Source organism: Plecotus auritus, assembly GCF_963455305.1.
Source record: "Plecotus auritus genome assembly, chromosome: 2".
NCBI classification, from domain to species: Eukaryota; Metazoa; Chordata; class Mammalia; order Chiroptera; family Vespertilionidae; genus Plecotus; species Plecotus auritus.
In genome coordinates this window covers 205,537,933-205,561,566 of record NC_137771.1, presented here as the reverse complement: position 1 = coordinate 205,561,566, position 23,634 = coordinate 205,537,933, and the positions used below count along the sequence as shown (strand labels likewise).

Below are 23,634 nucleotides of genomic sequence, written 5' to 3'. Positions count from 1 at the left end.
GTCAAGATTTTTTTTCTCTCTGTACCTCTATTCCCATTTTCCCCTTGCTATTTGGGTCTACTTGGCATATATCTTAAATTAGAAATGCTCAGCTCTTTCAACCACATTTTCAGCTTCAATCGGACCCTGCAGAGCCTCAGCCACTTGTCCAAGTTCTGGTTGACTTCCACATGCCCCTTCTTCATCTCAGTCTAAGGTGATTTCATGTATTTTTGAATATAGGTCAAGTGGTGCCTTTGAACTATCCAAACACATAACTGTCATCGTTATCACTACTAGCAATTAGGATATTACTTCAATTTAGTGGACTACTCTCTTCTAATCTGTTTAAACATTTTCCATACATGTTGTGCCTTAGGGAAGCTCCCCCACATGTGCATCAAGAGATGGACAAATGCAAGGATGTTCACTGCAGTATTATTTATGATCACAAGGAAAAGAATGTCTACATATTTACCAGTAGGAGAACTGATAAATACATTGTGCTGGAGTCATACAATATTTATGCAGCAGTAATATAAGTGAACTAGAACTATATGTATCAATGTAAATATATCTCAAAAACATGTTGGATGAAAAAAAGCAAGGTGAAGAATTGTACATACAGTATGAAACTATTTACTTGAAGTGTAAAAACATATAATACAAGACTCAATGTTATATAAAGCTACACACATTTATAATAAAAATAACATGTAGAAGAAGGATATACAAGAATTTCAGAATAATGGTTACCTCTGGAGAAAGAAGGGAAGAAATATACCAAGGGGATTAGTTTATGTCTATAATGTTTTATTTCTAAACAAATAAACAAACAAAAAACACCAAATATCGTAGACGTTAACCTTGGCTAAATCTTGCTGATGGCCTGAGGGTATTTGTTATTGTTTCTTTATGCTTTTTGATATATGGGAAATATTTAATAATAAAGGAGTCATTCCCCTCCCCCATCCTCCCCCTTTTCCTCACATAAACCTAAGAGAGAGGGAGTAGCATTGACTGTGAAAACCAACCTCTAGTAAAAGGGCTTTATTACTTCAGGTGGTTTTGAGAAGGTGACCTCTTCTTTCTTTTTAATTTAAAAACATCATCTCAAACTCAGAGGTGAGATAGGTTTTGAAAAAGAGCTAGACTCTCAGGGCTTTTTCATTCATAATAATTTGTTTCATGTGTCCCTGAGGCCCTTCCCCTACTTCTGCCACCCCCATGCTCAAAACCCTCCATGGCCTCCTGCTGTCCTCAGAATGAATGAGCCTCAGGTGGCCTGCAGCCCTGCGGCATTGGCCCAGGCCTCTCTCCTGCCTGTGGGACTTTTCTCTTCTCCTACCACATTCCCTGTTCTCTCCCACTGGGGTCTTCAGAGAGGCCCGTAGTTCTGCCTGGCTTACTGTTATCCCTCGTGTTTCTTCAGCTCTAAATTCTGGGTAGTTCTTCACAAACATCTTCCTTGCCTGGCCAGTGTGACTGAGTGGTTGAGTGTTGGCCTATAAACCAGGAGGTCACAGTTCTATTCCAGGTCAGGACACATGCTCAGGTTGAAGGCTTGATCCCCAGAAGGGGGCATGCAGGAGGCAGCCGATCAATGATTCTCTCACATCATTGATGTTTCTCTCTCCCTCTCCTTTCCTCTCTGAAATCAATAAAATATATTGAAAAAACAAAAAACAAAGCAAAAGAGAACATCTTCCCTGATCCACTTTCCTGGGGTCTGTGCTGGTCTCACCTCTGCTGGGATCCCCAGTGCTGGGCATGGTTCCTAGGATGTATGATCAATACCTATTTATGAACTCTCACTAACTAACCTGGAATTAGAATTGTAGAGGTTAAATGAATCAGGTCACATTCCAACACCCAATTATCCCTCTTTATGAATGGCGATATGCCTATTTAATCTTGCTTCATTTTTGCTATACATAAGATAATAGCTACACAGTTAATTATCTTACTCGATTAGTAGAAGTTCCTATGTTCTTGGGACATATCTAAATTTAATATTACTTAGTACTAGTAAATGACACCTAACATAAAAGCAATGATGAAGTATTAGTAGTTATTTTAAAGTCTGTTACCTATAAAATAACTGATCTGGCCTCCAATTCAGGAGCATATGTTGGCAATAAAAATTCCCAAGAATTTCAGTTGAGTTTAATATTAATATTGGCAAGTGCTATGCATGGAAAGGAAGTCTACCTAAAGCAGGCTTCCCTTAAACCAAATTGTTTAATTAGTAAAGTAAGGGTACTTTTTGGATTGTTTCATTTACCAGGCACTTCCTTGGAAAGGATTCACAAGGCAGTGTTAGAATCAGAATCCTCTGAGTTCAATAGTGCAAGAGAAAATTTACGTAGTGTCTTTCTTGCTTTTCTGTAAGGGGCTGAAAGTCTGCATATCTTAATAGGGGATGTCTAATAACATGTTAATAACTCAAAAATTGCTGGCTTTGGACTACAGACGTTGAGTGGAAAGGACTTCATAAATTATACATATCTGACAAATAGGTGATACATTTTTCAAATTACATAAGCTCTTTGGAATCAAGTCTGCCCTGTGGAGATAATTAAAGAAAATCGATGTGTGTTGATTGATAGATATTTGACTTGAAAACACATTCTCTATGCTGCCTCAGACAATGGGGCGCCCAGGCTTCAAGGTCACTGTTCTCTGAAGACAGCATGAGAAGGTGAGTGGGGGGCTTGAGTTTGTGGGGTGTAGTGCTGATTTCTCCACACGCTGCATTCTCACCTCAGTGCCGTCCCTGACCCTAACTCTCCACGGAGCTGAAGGCCATTGACTTGACCTCCTAACTCTGTCTTCTTCCCCCAGTGAAAGAGGCCGATTCTCTGTTTTAGTCTCACTGGAACCACGTGAGGCTTATTTCATCAATGTTGGTAAAGTGCTAGGAAGATTAGAAGTGCTGTGTCCATTCTAAGCAACATTATTGATTTGTTTTTTTCCTTGTGGTTAATAAAAAATTCTTCACATATCAGATAATGGCTCAGCATCGCATAAACAGCCAAGAATTGCTGGCAGAAGAGATGTGGCCTATGTTTTCCCCTAGGAAAATTGATGTCTATAAAATGCTTCAGTTTCTCTGCAAAGACATTATTACATGATTGAAACTGATTATATTGTTATTGTATTTTTAGTTCCTATTGGAGTATTTTCTTTTTATTTGTTTGTTTTCGTTTGCTTTTCAGTAACTATCTGTGATAATGTGGAGCCCAGTAAAGCTTTACATTATGAAGGTCTGGATTGGTAAAAGTTTTGCTCCGTTTTGGATAATCCTGTTCATCAAATAATAGCAGGACACACACACACACACACACACACACGCATGAGTGTGTGTATGCAAATGTACATATATAAATGTGTGAATATGTATACATTTATACACAGTTGTACACATGTATAAATACATATATATCATTCTAATATACTTCTCTGTCTACATTATTATTCTACCAAAATAATAAGACATCTTTACTAATAAAAAAGAAACATGCAAATTACTGTCACTCTGCTATGCTACCAGCCAATCAGAGTGAGTATGCAAATTAACCTGAAAACATGGCGGCAGCCCTGCCCCCCGCTGCTCTGGGCCTGTGGGGGTCAGAGAAGTCAGGTGCCAGTGCCTGAGGCTGGCTGCAGCCCGGGAGACTAAGAAGCCACCTGCCCCATGATCCCAGGCCGCAGCCAGCCGGAGAAGTCACCCACACTGCATTCCAGGGAAGACGGAGAAGCTGCCTGCCTGCGGTCCAGGTGCCAACAACTGCGGCTGGCTACAGCCTGGTAAACAGAGAAGCCGCCCACCCCGCAGTCCCGGACACCAGTACCTGCAGCTGGCTGTGGCCTGAGAGACGGAGAAGCCGCCCACCCCACGGTCCCGGGTGCCAGCACTTGTGGCTGCAGCCCAGGCGAAGCCACCAGCCCACCTTCCCCTGCGGCTGCAGCTGGCCTGGGTGCCTATGGCTGACCAGAGGGAGGGAAGCTCAGATCCCAGGTGCCTGTGGTCAGCTGGAGGAGGGGAATCCTGGGTTCCGGATGTGGGGCCGAGGCAGAGATGGTTAGGGGCAATCAAGCCAGCAGGGGAGCAGTTAGGGACAATCAGGCTGTCAGGCAGAAGAAGTTAGGGGCAATCAGGCAGGCAGGCGAGCGTTTAGGAGATAGCAGTTCTGTATTGTGAGAGGGATGTCAGACTGCCGGTTATCCCCTGAGGGGTCCCAGATTGGAGAGGGTGCAGGCCGGGCTGAGGGATACCCTCCCCACCTCCCCATGCACGAATTTCATGCACTGGGCCACTAGTGATAAATAACTACTAATTATGACATTTAACTAATTCACCATTCTAGAAAACACTTTAGGAATTGCACTCTTGAAATTACTTCCTGCAGGCATTTTAAAAGCATATGAGAAATCTATGCCAGTTACTATATCATTATAGTTAAAAGAACCTGAAATGGCATAATATAGCTGGATCATCTAGTGTGTTATTCATTAGGTTTGATCCTGCACCACTTTTCCCTGCTTCCAAATTCCAAACATACCCTCAAAAGATGAAAGACTCAATACCATTGGCTACTGTAAGGTATGTGCAGTGGGCTGTGAGGATTGTGTTGAAGGTGAAGATTCTCCTTTGGGTACAAAGAGTCTGATTTGTTTGCTAAAAAAAACAATGTTTCTAATCCTATATAAAAGAGTAATATGCAAATTGACCGCACCTCCACTACACACACAAGCCACGCCCACAAGCCATGCCCACCAACCAATCAGGAGCGAATATGCAAATAAACCCAACCAAGATGGTTGTGGCCACAGAGAGCAGGAGGGAGGCTTGGGTTTCCCTGGCAATGGAGGAAGTCAAGCTTTCCGCACACCCTGGCCAGCCCAGGTCTCCACTCCAGGCTACAAAGTTTCAATTATAGAAGATAAATAAAGCCCAACAGAAATGGTGGCAGCCACGGAGCTGAAGAGAACAGGAGGCTAGGGTTAACCCCGGCGATGGAGGAAGCCAAGCTTTCCGCACACCCTGGCCGGCCCAGGCCTCTGCTTAAGGCTACAAAGTTTCAATTATAGAAGATAAATAAATCCTAATAGAAATGGCTGCTGCCATGGAGGAAAGGCTTGGCTCTGCTCCAGGCTACAAAGTTTCAATTGTAGAAGATAAATAAATCCCAGATACCAGGGCCTCTGCTTGGGTTGCTGGGGGGCATGGCAGGCCTGCAAACCACCACAGGCCCCTTGCCCAGGCTGCCCCACGCCCCAAGGGAACCCCCACCCTGATCCGGACACCCTTTAGGGCAAACCAGCTGGCCACACCCGTGCACCAGGCCTCTATCCGATCTAATGAAAGAGTAATATGCAGATTGACCATCACTCCAACACACAAGATGGCTGCCCCCATGTGGTCAAAGATCCTGCCCCCATGTGGACACAAGATGGCCACCACAAGATGGCCAGCAGGGGAGGGCAGTTGGGGGTGATCAAGCCTGCAGGAGAAGGCAGTTAGGGGTGACCAGGCCAGCAGAGGAGGGAAGTTGGGGTGACCGGGCCTGCAGGGAAGGGCAGTTGGGGGGGACCCAGGCCTGCAGGGGAGAGCAGTTGGGGGGTACCAGGCCTGCAGGGGAGGGCAGTTAGGGGTGACCAGGCCTGCAGGGGAGGGCAGTTAGGGGCAAACAGGCTGGTAGGGGAGCAGTTAGGCATCAATCAGACTGGCAGGGGAGTGGTTAGGGGGTGATCAGGCTGGCAGGCAGAAGCGGTTAGGGGCAATCAGGAAGGCAGGCAGGCAAGCAGTTGGGAGCTGGCAGTCCTGGATTGTGAGAGGGATCCCAGATTGGAGAGAGTGCAGGCTGGGCTGAGGGACACCCCCCGCCGTGCACGAATTTTGTGTACCGGGCCTCTAGTGTTGTTATAATCATGGTTTTTAAAAAGTCTTTATTTTCTTATACACTGGAAAAAGAAATCACCTTATGGTCACACTATTTGTGTGTAGCACAGCCATGAAAAAAAAAAAATATATATATATACTACATATATGCTACAAAGGTTTTAAGAATTTGCTTGTTCATTATGCATCAATTCTTTCTCTACATCATTTATTGGACACTCGGTGTGTACTAGATGTCATGAAGTGCAGTAAAGAACAGAAGACAGGCCTTATTGTTAAGGACGTTGTGATCTAGTTGAGTTAAAGAAAATGTTCTGAAAACAAGAGATCAATTAAATTGTTATGGACAGAGGCTGGTAGTTGTCCACCAACACTTGTTTTCTTCTTTTTCCTCAGTAACATAACTCCTACTTTTTAGTGAGGCACATGGCTGCCCAGAGTAAAGATGCATCTCTCAGCCTCCCTTGCACCTAGGTGTGGCCAAGACTGTGTAAGAGGGACTGTTCTTCTGAGAACCTCCCTTACATACCAGCTACACTCCCTTTGGCCCTTCTTTATCCTGTCCTCTCCTTGACCACAAGATGTGGATGTTGGACCATGTAGATGAGGGCCTTACCTAGGAATGGAGGAGTGGAGTCTGGAAGAAGCCTGGGTCTCTGCATTTGAGGAACAGCCACACTGCCCTGAGCAACTTACCCTTAGGCTTCTATGTGAAAGAGCAATAAACAGACGTTATTCTGTTATTTTGTGTATTTGATACTTCTAGCCAAATATTACCCTGACTGGCACATCCTACAAAGTATGCATTTTAACTGTGGAGGGGGCAGTATGTAGGGTGGTGATCAGAATGGGTAATTGTCTTCCTGGAAGAAGATGCTACCCTAGCCTGACTCTTCTGTGAATTCCTCATTATTTCTTCCATGTCACTGTTTCCTGAACACGACAACCTTTCTCTTCCCTACCTTCACTCATGCTGTTCCTTCTGCAATACTTTCTCTACATATCTTCCTGCCTGTCGAGTCATTTTTATGATTATATTAAGCTATATAATCCACATAAGCACTTAACACAGTTAATTATACTGTGTAGACACTCTGTACTCAGCTGTTACCCTCATCATCATCACCGGCCAGCTTGAATTTTGCTTCTGTTATGAAACCCACCTTGAACATTCCCACCCTTTGCTCAGAAATAGCTGTCCCTTCAGTGTCCTAATATTGGTCCTGAGCAGTACTCGGGGAATTGAATTGTTCTGGGGAAGTGACTGGCTAGTTATTTGTGTAGTACTGCTCAGGAGGAATGGAGGGGCAGGAGGAATGTGGCCCCCTTAACATTCCTTCTTCTTTGCCTTCTGGCTGTTTCTTTGCCACAGTGTCCCTTCCCTCTCCCCAGGCCAATTCTGAGAAGGAAGGCCGTAGCAACACAACTTCAGTCCTGCTCGAGCTCCACCTCCTGAATCTTGAGCTTTGCCAACATTAATTCTTTCCTCTGCTGTTTGGGGGTCAGGGGAGTGGTGGCCAACAGATCAGAGTATAGGGCTGGGGTTAGGCAAGCTGTGTTTGTAAGATGACTCCACCTCCTCTGTGGATAACTACAGGACTGGCACTGTAACACCAGCTTTATGACGGTGCTGTGCTGCTCTTTGCCTTCAGGTGTTGCTGCTCAGATGGGATTGCTCGGTCAGCACGACATGTGCCATGTGTGGGGGTCATGCTCAGACTGGCCACTCTCAGCTCTGCTCAGCTGTTCTCCTTGCACTTGCCTCCCTCCAGCCTGTCCTGTCCCTTGGGCTGGAGGCACAGCCACACAGGAGTCTGAGCAGTTGTCCATGGGTGGCTCGGCAGGCACTGTTCTGGTGTCTTGGTTGGGTTTGCATAGACTTCTTGCTTCGTCTTCCGAGTTCAGACACACTAAAAAAAACTCCCCTGTTGAGAATAATGAAGGGATGGGTCAGATTTCACTCCAGGGTAGTGGTCATTGGAAAAAGAAACTGTTGCTATCAGACTTGAGTTTTTAGTCATTGAAAAAGAAGGACTGATTTTGAGGTTAAATTCTATAATCCCTCCCCCATTTCTTGGCCTTGTCTCTAGACAACTGAGTGAAGATGTCTGTCCAGCTTCCTCCCGTGGTGTTGACGTACCTGTGCGGGTAGATTTTTGTACCACATCCCACAGTGGCATGTGTCAGATTCCTGAGGCCAGCATCCATCATGGACCATATTTCCTGAGGCCTTTTAATCTTTCCTTCCTTACATAGTAGGGGAGATTCTTACTTCCTGTTCAAAAGCTTTCTCCTGATCATAGTTAAGTAGAATATGTTCCTTCATCTAACCCACGATTCTCAAAGCTCCCAGGTGAATATTGGCTATCTGTTCTTTTTCTTTCCTTTTTAACTTTATAAAGAGGTTAAGAAGATTGAGCTCTAATATTTCTTTCAGTGCTACTTTTTTCGTTTTGTTTTGTTAATCCTCACCCAAGGATATTTTTCCATTGATTTTTAGAGAGAGTGAAAGGGAGGGGGAGAGACAGTGAGAAACATCGATGTGAGAGAGACACAGCAATTGGTTGCCTCCCACCCTGACCAGGGCTGGGGGCAACAGTCAAGCCTGTGACCGAGGTAGGTGCCCTTGACCAGAATTGAACCTGGGACCTTTCTGTCCACAGGCCGACTGAGCAAGGTAGGGCAGTGCTACTAGTTTTTGAGTCCACATTTAGGGTTAAGGGCACATTTTAAATACAGCTAGTCCAGGCCTCCAATATGAAAAACAGCATACTTTGCATTTAGTGAAAAATACCAATCAAAAAGTTGAATTAAAGTGCTTCTGGAATTGTGAAGTTAGAAAATATCCTTAAATGAATCCTCACTGTACAGGTGAGGAACCACGTAACAGCTGAAATGCAAACTAAGGGTATCTGATGTCTTCTTTGTGTTTTTCCAGAAAACCTGGTGAAGTAGGATTTTCAGTTCTGGGGGCAAATCTGACCTCCAAATATGGGAAAATGCTTTTGGAGTCTCATCTTACCGACTGATAGCAACAATTTCCTTTTCCAGTGACCACCACCTGGAGTGAAATCTGACTCATCCTGTCAATGTCCAGGCCTTCATTATTCTCAACAGGGTGGTTGTTTTTTCAGTGTCTGAACTCCCAGGACCAGCTAAGTGAAGGCACAGGAGAAATGTCATGATTTCCCAAACAGCTCTACGGTTACATCAGGACAGACTACACACAAAGAAGCTTTTACTTAGTGACACACGTAAGGTGAGAAGAACTGATCTAATTAAGGAAGGCCCCTGCGCACGGAGCTAGAACAGGGCCTGCAGCTGCCCGGGCTGCAGCAGGCTCCCAGCGCAGAGCATTGTGGGACTGCCAGGCCGGGCCTGAGCTCGCGCTGGACCAGGAGGACCAGGGAGACAACCACACCCCAGGCCTCGGGGACTCCAGCTGCCTGGAAGGAGCTCATGCTGTAGCGCTTCCCCTGTTCCTGTTTTTCGGAAGTCATACTCCAGGATGGAAAGGCAGGTAGTTGAGTTTCTGTTCAGAAACCTGCTCAGCGCCCCCCTCCCCGCCCCAGCAGATGTGATGTTGGGGTCAGGTGTGGAATGAAAGTGATGTTTTCAGAACCGTTCTTGGTTATCCGAAGCCTCCCCCAATGCGATGCAAGACTTGAGGCTGCTCGGGTTAGCCTTGCCCGAAGGGACAGCGGGTGGAGATGATTGCGTGTGCACCACCCGCGTTCCATCTTTCCAACCTGGTCTTTAATGGGGCCCGAATTCCAAAGGCTGAGGCGAAGGCTGGGACATGGCAGAAAAGCTGTTAGTTCTTTATTAGGAAGCCAGGTTCACAGGTACAGCCCAACTATCGTGTGTGTGTGTGTGTGTGTGTGTGTGTGTGTGTGTGTGTGTGTGATAGAGAATGGCTAAACAAATAGCTTCTCATTGTGATTTGATTGTTCTCCACCCACCTCCTGGGGTGGTACAACAGAGCTTGCAAAATGGCAGCTGTAGAATGGCATTTTTTATTATTGACATAATGTGCCAATTTTAAGAATACAATACATCTTAAGTAATGAAATTATAAGGTTGCAATACTCGTTATGTCTTTAAAATGTCCATGAGAATACATATATAACTACTAGTTACCTGAAATTACGGCATATTTGCCACCCTTAGGGAAAATCTGCTTCTGATGGAAAAACCATGCAAATTGTAACTTTATATTTGTGTCACTAGTGAGCTTTCCTGGCTCAGTGTTAGAAATGTATAACGCATAATGCAACAGGCCCGGAAAAAATTATTGGTGGACTTGGCAACACCTGTGCAGTTGTCATAAACTGCTGGGTCTTCCTAGGATTTTGGGTGGCGATGGGCATTGCTGGCGCTTTGGCAGACATGGGATATGCTGGGCATATATAATGACTGATGTCCTTAATGACTGCCCCCAAACTGGGGAGCTGCTTTCTTCACCTTGCTTTGTGGAGAAATCTAAGTTGATCCTGGTTGATAACCTTCATCTCTAAGAGGTCACAATAGGAACTGTCATATGAATATTTATTTTCTCTAATCCAAGATGTTAACTTGATTGGCTTAAGAGATGTAGGAAAATCGTCTTCATGTCTTGAATATATTGAGTTTAAAAGTACATTAGAGTTGCAGCACTAATTCATTTATTTTATATAGACTTTGAGCCTTTGAACTCAATTAAGCAAATTTATGCACATCATAAGCTGGTTATGAATTTTAACAAAATGTTGTGATTTAAAAAAATAGCTTTTAAGTACTGAAGAAAAAGTGAGAATTTTTTGGTGTATTTATTTGGAAATATCTGGATACTGAAAGCAGTATGAAACCAACAGGAATTCTTGTGGTTTATGTGGTAGAAATTCACATTGCCTGGATACCAGGGTCTTCTTAGGCACTGACTTTATTGAATTATCCATCTGGTTCATCTTAGTAGGGGAAGGTGGGGCCAGCCTATAGGCTCCAGGAAGATAAGACCTTGAGATGTGCCCTCTGGGCTACGTGGAGGGAAGAGGACTTGATAGCTCACCCTGCTGTATATATTAGCTCAGCTTTTTGTAGCCCAATAAAACAATCACCATATAACATTGCTTAATACCGTTTTTAAAAAGCTTGTGTTGTTATTTAAACATGTTTACCCGTTATAATAGCCACTGTGGTCTTGTGAAAAATAACTCATAATTTGTAATTTGGAAGTGATTATATTTTTTAAATGTGTGCACTCAGTGCAGAATGGCTCTCAGAGGATATACTGCACATATAAATCCCAGGCTGCAGACAGGGCTTGGATTAATAGACCACAGAGGGCTATTTTTATGGGGAGTTTAAGTGCATATGATTGTTATTCCTAAACAGTATTAATAATAATATCCTACACATGTCCAGCATGTGTATGGCATTTTACTGTTCTACAGAGTGTCATTGTGTACGTCATCGCATTTGTTCCTCACGAAATAGCCTAGGAGGAAAATTGCGATGGTTTCAAGTGTTGACACTGAAACCTTTTGCTAGAGATAAGTGCTGGTAATGCCGGGGAAGGAAAGGATGCTGTAGAGACACAAGCATTCTTTTTACTGTATTTTTGACCAGTGTCATAGTTAGTGTTCAGATTGGTTTTGGACATGCCAGTCCCCAGGGAGAGACCATATGTCATCATTTCTTCTGCCTGGTAGGAGGGGGAAAAAATAACAAAATATATATGTATTTTTTTGGTGGAAAAACGGCAAGATTAAAGGAGAAAACTACCTTCCACTTCACAGCAATTATAAACAAACCCTTGAATTCCCTATTGAACACTTCTCTATATCCCTCTTGTGCCATTTGTGGTAAAATCTGAAGACTCAAGTAAGTATGTAGAGATTGTCAGAGGAAACGGATTATTTTGTTATTATAGTCAATAGTGATTAAACCCAGACTTAATATTTATGGAATATTTTGGGTTTTCTTCTTTTATCAGAGCCAACAAGCTGCATGGTGTATTGATAGCTAAGATGGAATAGTGAGCCCAGGACTCCAGAATCCTGGACTCTGTGCTGAGAAATACTTAAATAATTTATCGTAATGATTATTTCTACAGGATACAACTTGAGGATTAAATGCTAATTTTATTTGACTTACATAAAGGGGAATCATTACTGCAGTTACTTTTAAAGAGCTCCCTGGGTTTGCTGGGAGTATCTGAATTAACAGTAAATTGAGCACCATTACTTATTAATGGGGCCCAGCTGATTTATTGGTGGTATATCTGGCAATTAGCCATTCTGCATACTGCCTTCTGTTTGGCCATTATTTTTTCACTATTGAGTGCAAGTTCAGGGATGAGTACCTTGAACCAATGGGAAGTATGCCTGTCAGCCTAATAGGGCCTTGCATCATCTTAATGGTGAGTTATGATCTGTCTTGAAGGATATTTGGACACACTTAATATCTTTTGGATGGCAACCATTGGAGGCATAAATGAAAGTACATGTTGTCATTGAACCACTAAAAATCTTTATCCAGTCACCAGGTAGCCATTATATGATATGAATCTGTTTGGCTACTTCTTTCATGTTTTTAAATTATACAATTGCTTTTAGTTTCTGTGGCACTTATAGAATGAATTGTTGTGAGTGAACTGTAGCACAGCGAGTTATGGCCAACAGTATTTATTTGCAAGAGTCACTTTGGGGTGCCTAATTTGTCCTCAGGAGAAATATTTTTTGCTCAGCCTGCAAAATGTTGTAATAAAAATTGATGATTGATGTTGATTATAAGATTAAATGGCTGGGCCACAGTAGCCAAGGTCGTAAATCAAAGCAGCCCAAAGTTGTGATTGGCCACTAGAGAAGGTTCTAAGGGAGAGCGTTTTTTTAATGAGTCAATATATTTCAAGTCTTTGTAGTAGTGACTCCTAAAGTATATTGAAACTGTATTTAAAACATAATTCTACAGTGTTTTTAAGAAGTTTCTAATACAATTTGTTTTTGCTTATCTAAACATACAGTAATGGAAGAAAATAGATGAAAATTCTCTTGTTTGAGGTAAAGCAGTTGAAGAGATGGTGAGAAGAGGTTAATGGGGGAAAAAGAAGGACTTATGTAATACTTTCAACAATGAAGATTAAAAGAAAGAAACAGTCAATAGATGATAAGAAAATGAAAGCAGTAAATGTAAACAACACATTAAAAAATGGTGAGGGTGCTGGAGTCGCTAAACACAAGTTAATTGCTTGACCCTTTGATGGTAGAGTTTTGTATTTGGTTGTTCAGAGTTTCTCCCTCCTAACACATTCCTTGGGGGATCAGACGGACACCTTTCCCACTGTCTATAGTCTGATGCCATTGTTCACGGTCCAAGGGGCTAGCCCCTGATCTGACATAGCCCCTCTCTGGAATTTGACTCTTGAATAGAGGGACACACACTGGAAAAGTTTGGAGTCCTCATTTCCAGTTAGATGAGAATGTTCTGGTCCTTCCCGTTTTCCAGCTATCTGACTGACAGTTGTTTTCCAAGTATGTTTCTCTTTCTTTTGACAATTCTGGCAGCTTCATATCACTACAAATTCCCCTTTGTTTAAACCATAAATAGTTTCTCTTGCATGAGACAAACAACAACAACAACAACAAAAACCCGAATCCTTAATATATAAATTGAGCATCTGTGAACCTACAGGAAACAGGGTTTCTGATCGGAACTGTGAATATTTGTTCATTCATTCAGCAAATATTTTTTGAGCACCTACTGTGTATTAGACATTCTTCTCATCACTTGGGAAACAGCAGTGAATAAAACAAAAAGAAAATCTGTATTTTCATGAAATTTGCATTCTAATGAAAGGAGACAGACAATAAGCAATGTAAATAAGTTAAGCATGTGTATTTATTTTATATAAAATATATGACATATGTTATAGTGATAAATGCTATGCATATGTAAAATATTTCTCTTAATTAGTTCTTTCCTTATTAAAGTTCCTTGAATCACATAAGCCGATATGGGGGTGGGTGATGACATGGAATGACCTAGACTGAGGCCCTGTCACATACCTTGCTTCAACACATATCTACATAATTCTTAAAGGGGTTTCAGTTGAGTTCTGAGTGAAGGCAGAGGGATGCTCCAGCTGAGTGAGGATGAGTGTCTGCTGAAAGCAAAGGGCTATAGAAAGGGGGACTTGGATTAGACATGGAAGTGGCAGGAGTTGAGCAAGGGCTATAGTCTTGAGTGGGGAGATTATTTCTCTTGGGGCTCTGCCTTGGTTCAGGTAGACAGGTATTGAGAAAGCTAGGCTGTGACTTGGGCTGGTGTCCTGGAACAAGGATCCAAGCTGATCTGTGGCAGGGAAGGAGAGTCCAGGTTGGAAAGGGAAGGAAGCATCATAGGACTGATTGTGTGAGACAGAGAAGGGTAGCAGTCAGTCCTCAGAACCTGTCAGGGCTGGTGCAGGGGATGAGCACCTGCCACCATTAATCAAGGGATCCCACAAGGGATGGAAATGCAAAAAAAGATAAGCCTCCAATGAGAGGAATAGAGGCTGAGGGGATTAGGAGAGGTGTTTGTCGTACTGCTCCAGATGAATCCTAGTGAAGTGAGGGCATACTCTAAGCAGATGTCTATACTTGAGGTCAAAGTGAAGAGTGTTAGAGAGTGGTGCTGTACTTTAGCTTCTAGGAGAGGATGAAAAACATGGGGAAGGTGGTTATGATAAGGTAGGAGGGATCAAAACCAGCACCAAGAATTTGGAAAGCAAGAGGATGTGACAGAGTAGATGGATGAGACAGGAGACTCCTGATGGGTGTGCTGGTCCAAGGGGCTAGCCCCTGATCTGACATAGCCCTTCTCTGGAATATGACTCTTGAAAAGAGGGACACACACTGGAAAAGTTTGGAGTCATTTCCAGTTAGATGAGAATGTTCTGGTCCCTCCCGTTTTCCAGCTATCTGACTGACAATTGTTTTCCAAGAATATTTGAGGGAAGAGCACGTGCCAACAAGGAAGAGTCCCAAGCATTTTCTGGCCACCGTTCACTGGCCTGGAATGAAGAGAAAAGTCATGGTGTTTGGTGATTTCTTATTAATGGGGAGGCAGGAACAGAACAGGCTGAACAAATACCTGCTAGGTTCAGTTGGGAAACAGGTATATGAGATTGTTTTCTGAAACCTACTGACCCACTCTGGATCTTTTTTGATGGGGACAAATGACACTTATAGAAGAGAACCTGGAAATGACTTTAACAAGGCATGCCACAATGTAGTGGTTTAAGACAACATTTTCTTATTGTCTGTTACAATTATGGACTCAACTTTGTTCTTGCTTGCAGTCAGATTGTGGTTGGGCTGAAGCCATCTGAAGATTTAATGGGATGTAAGATGTATTTTCAAGATGGCTCTTTCCTCACATGTCTGGCATAAGGGCTGGTCTGGCATCTATCTCTCTTCATGTAGTCTCTTTGATGGTTATCTTGGGCCACCTCACAGATGAAGATCTCAGTACAGTTGGACTTTTTACACAGTGGCTGGCTGTTCTCAAAGAGAGTGTTCCTTGAGAGCAAGGAGGAAGCTATGAGCCTTCTCATGACCTAACCTCAGAAGGCACCCACCATCACTTATACCACATTCTACTGGTTACACAGAACTGGCATAAATTCACTTTGGGAATGAACTGTACAAAAATGTGAATACCCAGAGGTGTGATTTATTATGTGTGTGCATGCATGCACATACATATGCACACATGCACACAAGGAGTCTGCTATCACAACCATGGTATTTTTTTTTCTAGTTGACATCTATTTTGACATTGGAAGAAAGAGAAGATCTTTGCCCTTGGATTTCTACAATAGGATTTAAGATTCCTTAATGATAGGCTGTTGCAAAAAGTCACCACTAAAATGAAAAGGAATCTGTTTTCTTCAGGTATCCAAAGACTTACTGGAATAGGGCTCAATTTTAGGACATAGTGACAGAAAAGTGAATCACATTTACACTGTTAAGAGGGGAGTTTGACTAGTATAAAGACTTTTTTTTTTTTACCGACATAGATAGGAATATATTTGGGGATAGATTTTTTTTTGAGAAAGTAAATGGATGAGAATAAATGGAAGAAGAAGAAGGATTAAGGGGAGTGGGCAGAGGAAGGAGGAGGAGGAGGAGAACCAGAGGAATCACATTGCACCCTGATGGAGCATGAAGAATGTCTTCAAGAAGTTCAGAGCTAGCTGCCCCGATACCTAGCATGGTATCCGATAAGTTCAGTTGGGAAATACGTTATTCTGGAGTATGCAACAATTTTTTTTTCTGAAACATGCTTACCTACGTGTGTGTGTGTGTGTGTGTGTGTGTGTGTGTGTGTGTGTGTATTTGTAAAAATGACACTTTTAGAAGTGGGTATTGCTTTAAGGCTGTGAAAAACTTGGCCCTTGTCATAGCTAAAGGCATGATAGTAAGGGGACCTTTTATTCTCTGGGTGTCTGCTGTAGCCGCTTTTGGCCAATAGGAGACCACCTCAAACATTTTTAATGGAATATTTTTTTTCCTCCACTGAAAAAAGAGGCCGTCAAAAGGGAACTATCTTGCTGAATTCTGGCCATTAAGGAAGTTCTGGTTAATGCCATGGGAGGGGTAGGAGGGCCAGGAGAAAGAGACATCCTTTGGCAAAGAGTTCATGTTTCCAGGGAAGGAAGCATAATCAGACTGTGTAAAATATGTCAAGAAGTGCAGAGAAATGAAAGGTATGGGCATGTCAGTGGAATGATACCCTGAAAAGGAAGATGGCCCAAGGAATGAAAAGCTCAGAAAACTGCATTCTAACTCTGCAAAGTACCCCTTGGTACTTTGGAGGGACCCCTAATTAATCTCCATTAGCACCCTATAAATCCTAATAATAGAAGTAATAAAATATTATTTGTTGATATGGATATTTATTAATCTCACTACTTTTATTGATCTATTACATAAATATAGGTAAAATATATTTGCTTATTATTATTGTCACCTCAAAGCGAGAGAGCACTTATTTCAGTCATATTGCTATCAGCCCTAAGTCCCTCCTATAATTTGGAGCCACCACTGTGATTGTCCAATTGCTATTCATCTGGAAGAGCAATGGAAGAACCTAGAGAAACGAAGTTCAGATTCTTAAAACATTTATGTAATAAAAGAGATGGAAGGAAAGGTATGCACAAGGGTAATGATTAGAAGGTAGTATGTGTCTGTAAGAATGGTATTACGGAAGCTAAAATTCTGAATGAGTTGGAACTTGGAAAAATGACAAGAAAAATAAAAATATTTTAAAAGCCATGCTCAGGGCAAATGTTGATTGTTTAGCAAAAATCAGTCTTCTCAATCCATATTATTTTTTTCTTTTTTGTATCACGAATAATGTTTTTGAACATCGGAAGGCGGAATAAATGGTGTTAAACGGTTTGATGAGGTGGAGATGGGAGGTGGTATTACAAGGGGACACTGTGATTCACACGGTGGAGCGGCTTTTCAAACCCTTCTACGCTTTGTGCCTGTTGGTGAGCAACATACTTGACAAGTAGCACAGGGCTTAAAGAATCAAACATATAGGCCTGATTTTAGAACTGTTAGTAATTTTCCCCTGTGCCACGCCAGCACAGCCAAGGGTTCGGCGAGCCTGAGGGAGCGCGGTGAAGGATGAAGAATAAGACAGAACAAGAGAATAAGCTGGGTCTAGGGGGATCTTCTGTGCCTTGCTGAGGCCAGAGAACAGATTCAGACTGCAAAGCTGATGCTTTATTTATAGTCAGGGACTAACAAGGTAATCTACAATGTTCTTCTAAGTTTCACTTGTTTTGGCAGCACTTGCTGTCCCTCCCACAGCCCATTAGCTACCGAGGAAAGATCTAGGGAGCAGTCATAAGATCAAGCTTTATGCTTAGAGGACTGTGCCCTCCAAGCTGGGACTTGAGGCTTAACCCTATAACCGCTCCCTACATTTCCTCTTATTTTTTCTTAGTGCTTATAAATCTGTTTAATATGACTTGAGTTTAGAAACCCTAGCCTTGAGGTTATAGCCACTCCTTGAATCCACCCTTGGTCCAGCTGTTCTTGGCTATGATTGAACTTAGATGTTGTAGCACCGATAGCTATTTCATTTAGTGAATGATTTCATTAACTGTATTTTTATATAGCCTTCTACTGAAGTCATTGTCTCATAATTCTAACTTAGTTCCCTTTGGAGTTTTCTTTCTGCTTCCAACAGAAGCCAGAAGGCAAGGTAACATACCTGTCTTTCCCAGGTACCCTTTATCCCAGCCAGTAGGATAATTTTCTAATTTCCTTTTAGTAACTGAGAGAGCATTCCTTTGCTCTTCTGTCTTGCCAGGTGCTAGTGGAAATGTGCAGATAATTTAAGTACAGTGGTTAAACATACTCATTAGCCACTTCACTGAAGCTCAAACTCATAAACTTGGTTCAGAACACAAACAACTTTCTGTTATAGGGGTCGTATCTCTTCCTAGTAACAAATCCAAGCTTAACCAGCATGTATATATCTAAAACACATCCAAAAGGAATTTAAAAGGTGCTAAGAACAAAACTACATTGAATTTTCACCCAATATGTTGTTATTTCTCCCAGATCGCACTCTTGCCTTTATAGCAGGAACCCTCAGGGACTGAGCCCAAAGCAATGCACAGTGGGGTGATTTTCTAGGACCTGAAAGGATTATAAGAGAGAATGTTTCAGTAGGGACGGTTTTGTTGTCTTGCAAATGCTACTTTGGGGTTGTTGTTTACCCATGTCCAGGTCTTATCTAGAATCCTAAATGTTAACAAAGTAAAAATCCTACTGACCATGTTTCCCGAGTTAAATAAGAGAAAGCCATGAGAAAAAAAACCTCAATGTCCCGTGGCTCTGCAAAAATAGAACACTTGTCAGTTGAGAAAACCTAAGGAACAAAGCCTTTCTTTTCTTAGACTAAGCTGCCAGTCAATGTGGCAATAGCATATTCCGGCTAGAAATAAACATGCTGAGAACAAGGAAGAAACCCGGACTGCTGAAAACAGTTTTCTCCCTCATTAAATGAGCTTGCCCTATCGGTGAATCTGCCCAGCGTTTAGGAGTACCAGCTTTGCCAAGGGCTACCCTAGGCAATAGGGGGATGTGAAGGTGAGCCAACCCAGGTTAGCCCTGAAGGAGTTTTCTTAGTACGAGGAAGGTGTTGGTAGATAAAGCAGTAGACCTCTCTCTACATGAGGAGCAAGTCAATACTGTATAATTTGGTGGCTTTAGTCTTAAGGGAATGGTGCCGTTAGAATTATCACCAAACTAGGCTTTAGTTCAGCCTTGTACATCTTTTCTTCGAGTGCACTAATTGTCCACTGTGATTCATACATTGTTCTGACAAGGTGGCAAATAGGAGATGTGGAAAGTAATTAAAATAAGTGCATGGTTTCAATTATCATAATCTATTGCCCTGAGTTGATTGCCATTATGAGGGGAAACTGTGAGAAGGGCTGCATTCGGGCATGGAAGACAAATAGTTTTTTGGTTTGTGTTTTAGAACAAAAATTCAACTCAGAGAAATGGACGGAAGAAGTCAGACTTAGAGCTTAACTTGATAGTTCTTCCTCAGAACTTAAAATAAGAATTCTGTGTCATTGGTTATGATAAAAATTTCTAGGGTGCATCGCTGTATAAAAATGGATCAGGAGGGCTATACATGAATTTTACACATGGTTTGTATGCAGTATTGTAAGTTTTGCCTCTTATTGAAATAAAATAACATAGGAATATTGACCTTGTCAATAGTCATTATAAATATAAGCTATACATCTCTGAAATCATTTCCACAGACTGAATCTTTGGAAATCAAATATTTGCCATTTTTGAAAGTGTGAAAATACTTTATTACCAATAACTTACACTTATAAATATAGCAGTGCTCATCACAGATATTTTAGAAAACAGAGACAACTGTAAAGAAAAGAGAAAATTTCCTTTGCATTCCCATCAGGCTGCACTAATCTCTGTAAATCTTCTGGTTTTGATTTTTTTTCAGTAATGGGTAATGTGTGTCTGTGTGTTTACATAATTAGTTTTACACTCCACAATGTTTTGTATCATGATTTCTCTCACTTTACATTTCATTGAAACTTCTAGGAGAGTTTATTTATTTATTTTTTTGAATGCTAATTGTCTTCTGCCCTTCCTTTTATTACCATCATAGCCTTTGCATCAGAATACACGGCAATGATAGCAGATTTCTTTTTAAAGCTTAGAATTAAATATTAAATATCTCTCCCCATTTTAATTTCACATTACTCTGCCAAGAGAAAAAATTAAAACTCAAGTTATCTGAAGCCTGGACACACTTCCATGATTAGCTGCTGCCTCAAAGTTGGTGACTTCTTCCTGCTGTCAGCAGATCCAGGCCCCAGAAAGACGGGACCGGTTACAATCGTTTCTGAAAAGTGTGCTACAAAATGGATGGCCTGTGCTAAGCCAGGTTACAAAGTAAGGACAGGGGTAAGGGAGGGACGTTTTCTTCCAGAAAATGAATTTCTGAAGAGTCCCGGTCCATCATTTTTTCCCAAAATGGTTGGAGGAGGGATAAAATCTCAACATGAGCTTCAAAGTTCTCTGTGCCAAGGGGACAGAGTTGCCTGGCTGAGGAGGGGCATGGCCAGGTGGATCACCCCTCCTTGGCGAGGGGCATGGAAAACTTATCCCCCGCCCTGAGGTGGGAAGGTGGGCTGAAGCCTGGCTGGCACTGAATTCTCTAAGAGGTTTCTTCTAGAAACAGACAACTCAGACGCATCCTTTTACTTCAGCAAGGAAGTTATTTTTGAAAGCACTTGGGAAGTTCCCCTCCAGCCTGGAGTGGGAGGCTCAGAGAAGAGAGTCATCAGTACAGCCACTTTCCAAGCCGTAGCGGAATTCCTGAAGGTTGGAGACCCCATAGAAGTGGACGAAGGCTGTTGCCACCACCAGGACATGAAAAATTTGATGCGACTGGAACTGCTCTTGTCTGCCGGTGTTTAGGAGTGGCAAACCGGTCCCACTGTGCCACAGTCATGGCGGAAATGCCCAGGACACAGATGATGGAGAGGTAGATGAGCCGTGGCTGTGGGAGCAGTGGAAGGAGTAATAGAGCCAGGGGACAAAGCTCCCCATAATCAGTAGGGCAATCCCTGAATAATCCAGTTTGGAAAAAGTCCAGGAGACTTTCTCTGAGTGACAGTAGACGGTGTGAAAGAGCCAGGAGAAGCTGAGGCAGAGCACTGCGCCCAGGAAGAACATGCCAAACACCACCACCTTCTGCAGGGGGGCCATGAAGTACATGTTTGGTCTCAGCATCGTCAAGATTCCCAGAAACAGAACAGCACAAAACCAAGCAGATGGGTCCAGATATTGCTGGTCTCTGTGTGGATGCGGAAGATGCTCCTGAAGCAGGCTCAGAAGGAGGGCATGGGCGGCCTGTGGCCGTGGAGCAGGTAATCGTCTTTCAGCCAGTCAGGGAGCACATCATACGGGATGACCCGCCAGCGTCCCTCCCAGACCTTATACACGAACTCCTCCATCTTCTCCATGGCATGGTGTGCTTGCAGGGGAAGTGTCAGGACCCTCACCTCCTCCTCCTCCTCCTGGGGCACTGGGCATGCTTGCTCTTCTTCAGGGCCTTTGGCTGGGTCAGCGATTCCACGGGTGCCCTTCTCTTCTAGCAGGGGTCCCAGTTCAGCCAGCTCCACCGTGTCAGTCTCCCTGTTACTGGCAGGAGCCCCATTGCCCTGTGCCACCACCGGTCCTTTGTGAGAAGATATCTAGCTGGTACCTCAATACCCTGCAGCTTCAGCTTGGGGACAGGCTGGGTGTCTCAGCCCCAGGGGGCAGAGATCTCCCTGTGACGGCAGACACACCGGGCGACGGGCTCAGCTGGGGCCGCGGACCCCGCACTATATCCCGCAGCGCCGCAGGCGGCCTGCAGCCCAGCGGCCCTGATCTTTTTTTTTTCTAGGAGAGTTTATTTTTAATGACTGCATAATATTTGAATTTGTGTCTGGGCCATAACTTATCCAACCCACATATAGACATTTGGGGCTTGCCCACTTATTTGGTGCACAAACATTTGCCTATAACACGTTGTTCATGGGCCCGGTGAGAAAGCACCGGGGTGACTAAGGAAAGAGACTGACTAACATCCAGTGAATGCATCATTTTGTCCATTTGGTTAGTAAGAGCTTCCTCTCTGCAGTGGATAAATATGGGGATTCATGGAGAACACAAAAATATCTTCCTCAGTCACTGGTCACAGGAAGCCAGTGGCATGGATTGAGAGGCAATGCAAATGGAGTTGTGTTAAGTCTCAGTGACCAGCTCATGCAAATTGTAGAGTATCACTACACCATTAACCAATGCCAGGAGAGGACTCCGACTATGTGGAAGATAGCAAAGATCATCACAATGCCAGCAACTGGGAACAGAAGTCAACACTTCTGCCCACTGCATCTTGGTATTGGAGTCACCAAGGAAAGCATGGTCAAGCTCTAGATGGAACAATGCTTTCTTACATAGAGAAGGGACAGGGCAGGATCAGCTCCAGTAGTGTGATCAGTCCCTCATGTCTAGTGGGTGCCCCCGAAGCCGAACAGGGCGGTTGGCCTGTGTGCAGCAGAAGGACTGCTCCCCACTTCTCTCACAGAGTCTGAAACACTGAAAGCTGGGGCCATGCCCAAGGGCCATTGATGTAAGCTTGAATAGAACAAAGGAGCACACGTTGAACCTGAAACAAGAAAAGATATTCCCACACAAGGCAAAAAGCCCAGCACAGGCTGTATAGGCTCTTTATCATGTGGTAAGGATGTGTTCCAGACCCAAGGCCTATTCTTATGTGGCTGAGTTGGGGTTGAAAGACTGCCATGCATGAAACTGCCTTTTCCAGCACAACTTTTTCATGTCTTTCAAACCTGCTTAATCTTGGTCTTTCTTTTCCATTTTATGATAGATTGTTACTACACAGTTAGCCTATGGCTAGACAGCACCCAATTCGTGATAGGAAGCTCAGGCCTCATGGACACCTGATGTCCCATGTTAGGAGAGCAATTTCCGTCAAGGCCCAGGAGCAAACCAGAGCTGTTTGTCAAAAGGAAAATAATTATCCACAGAAGGGGGCATACATTTTCTCCACAACCCTAGTGGTCTTCATTGTGAGTCTTCTGTTTGTACTTGTCGCAGGTTCTAACAACACCCCTATATGCCACAGAGATTATGAGTGTTGCTTAATCTGCTAAATAATAAAGATCAAATGGTAGAAAGCCTTGAACTTACTACAAACCTTCTCTTGCTCTGATTTCCACTTGAAATTGATAGGCTCCTGGGTGACGCTCTGGAAGAGTTAAAATAACACACTAAAGTATGGTATATGTTGCTTCCAAAATTCAAAAAGGCCTCTCAAGTGTACTGTACCTTTTATTTGGTGGTAGGTGGTCAAAGTACAGGAACTTACCTTTAACCATGGGGGAAATACCTGGACTTGCTCCATCCCCTTAACCCCCTAGAAACTTCACTGAGATTGGGAGGAGGGAGGACTAACGTTTTGTGGGCTTTATCATTTATTTGTCTTACTGAGACATTAAGTTCTTGTTCATTCCTGCTTATTAGATTCCATCAGCATAATCTTGTCAATGTAGTGTGATGTTAGTGGAATGTCAAGACAATCAAGAACCCTGCAAATCACATTATCACGGAGAGCAGAAAAGGTGATATAGCCCTGAGGCAAGACTGTGA

At 43.1% G+C, this 23,634-nt stretch overlaps 1 pseudogene across 1 annotated transcript; it reads right to left on the bottom strand.

The window, feature by feature from the left end:
- Positions 1-20,739: 20,739 nt before the first annotated feature.
- On the bottom strand, positions 20,740-23,389 carry LOC308241320 (adiponectin receptor protein 1-like; annotated as a pseudogene). The gene is made up of 2 exons: positions 23,354-23,389; positions 20,740-21,671 (listed from the first exon to the last, which is right to left on the bottom strand). The product of its transcript is annotated as an adiponectin receptor protein 1-like (transcript).
- Between the last annotated feature and the right edge of the window lie 245 nt (positions 23,390-23,634).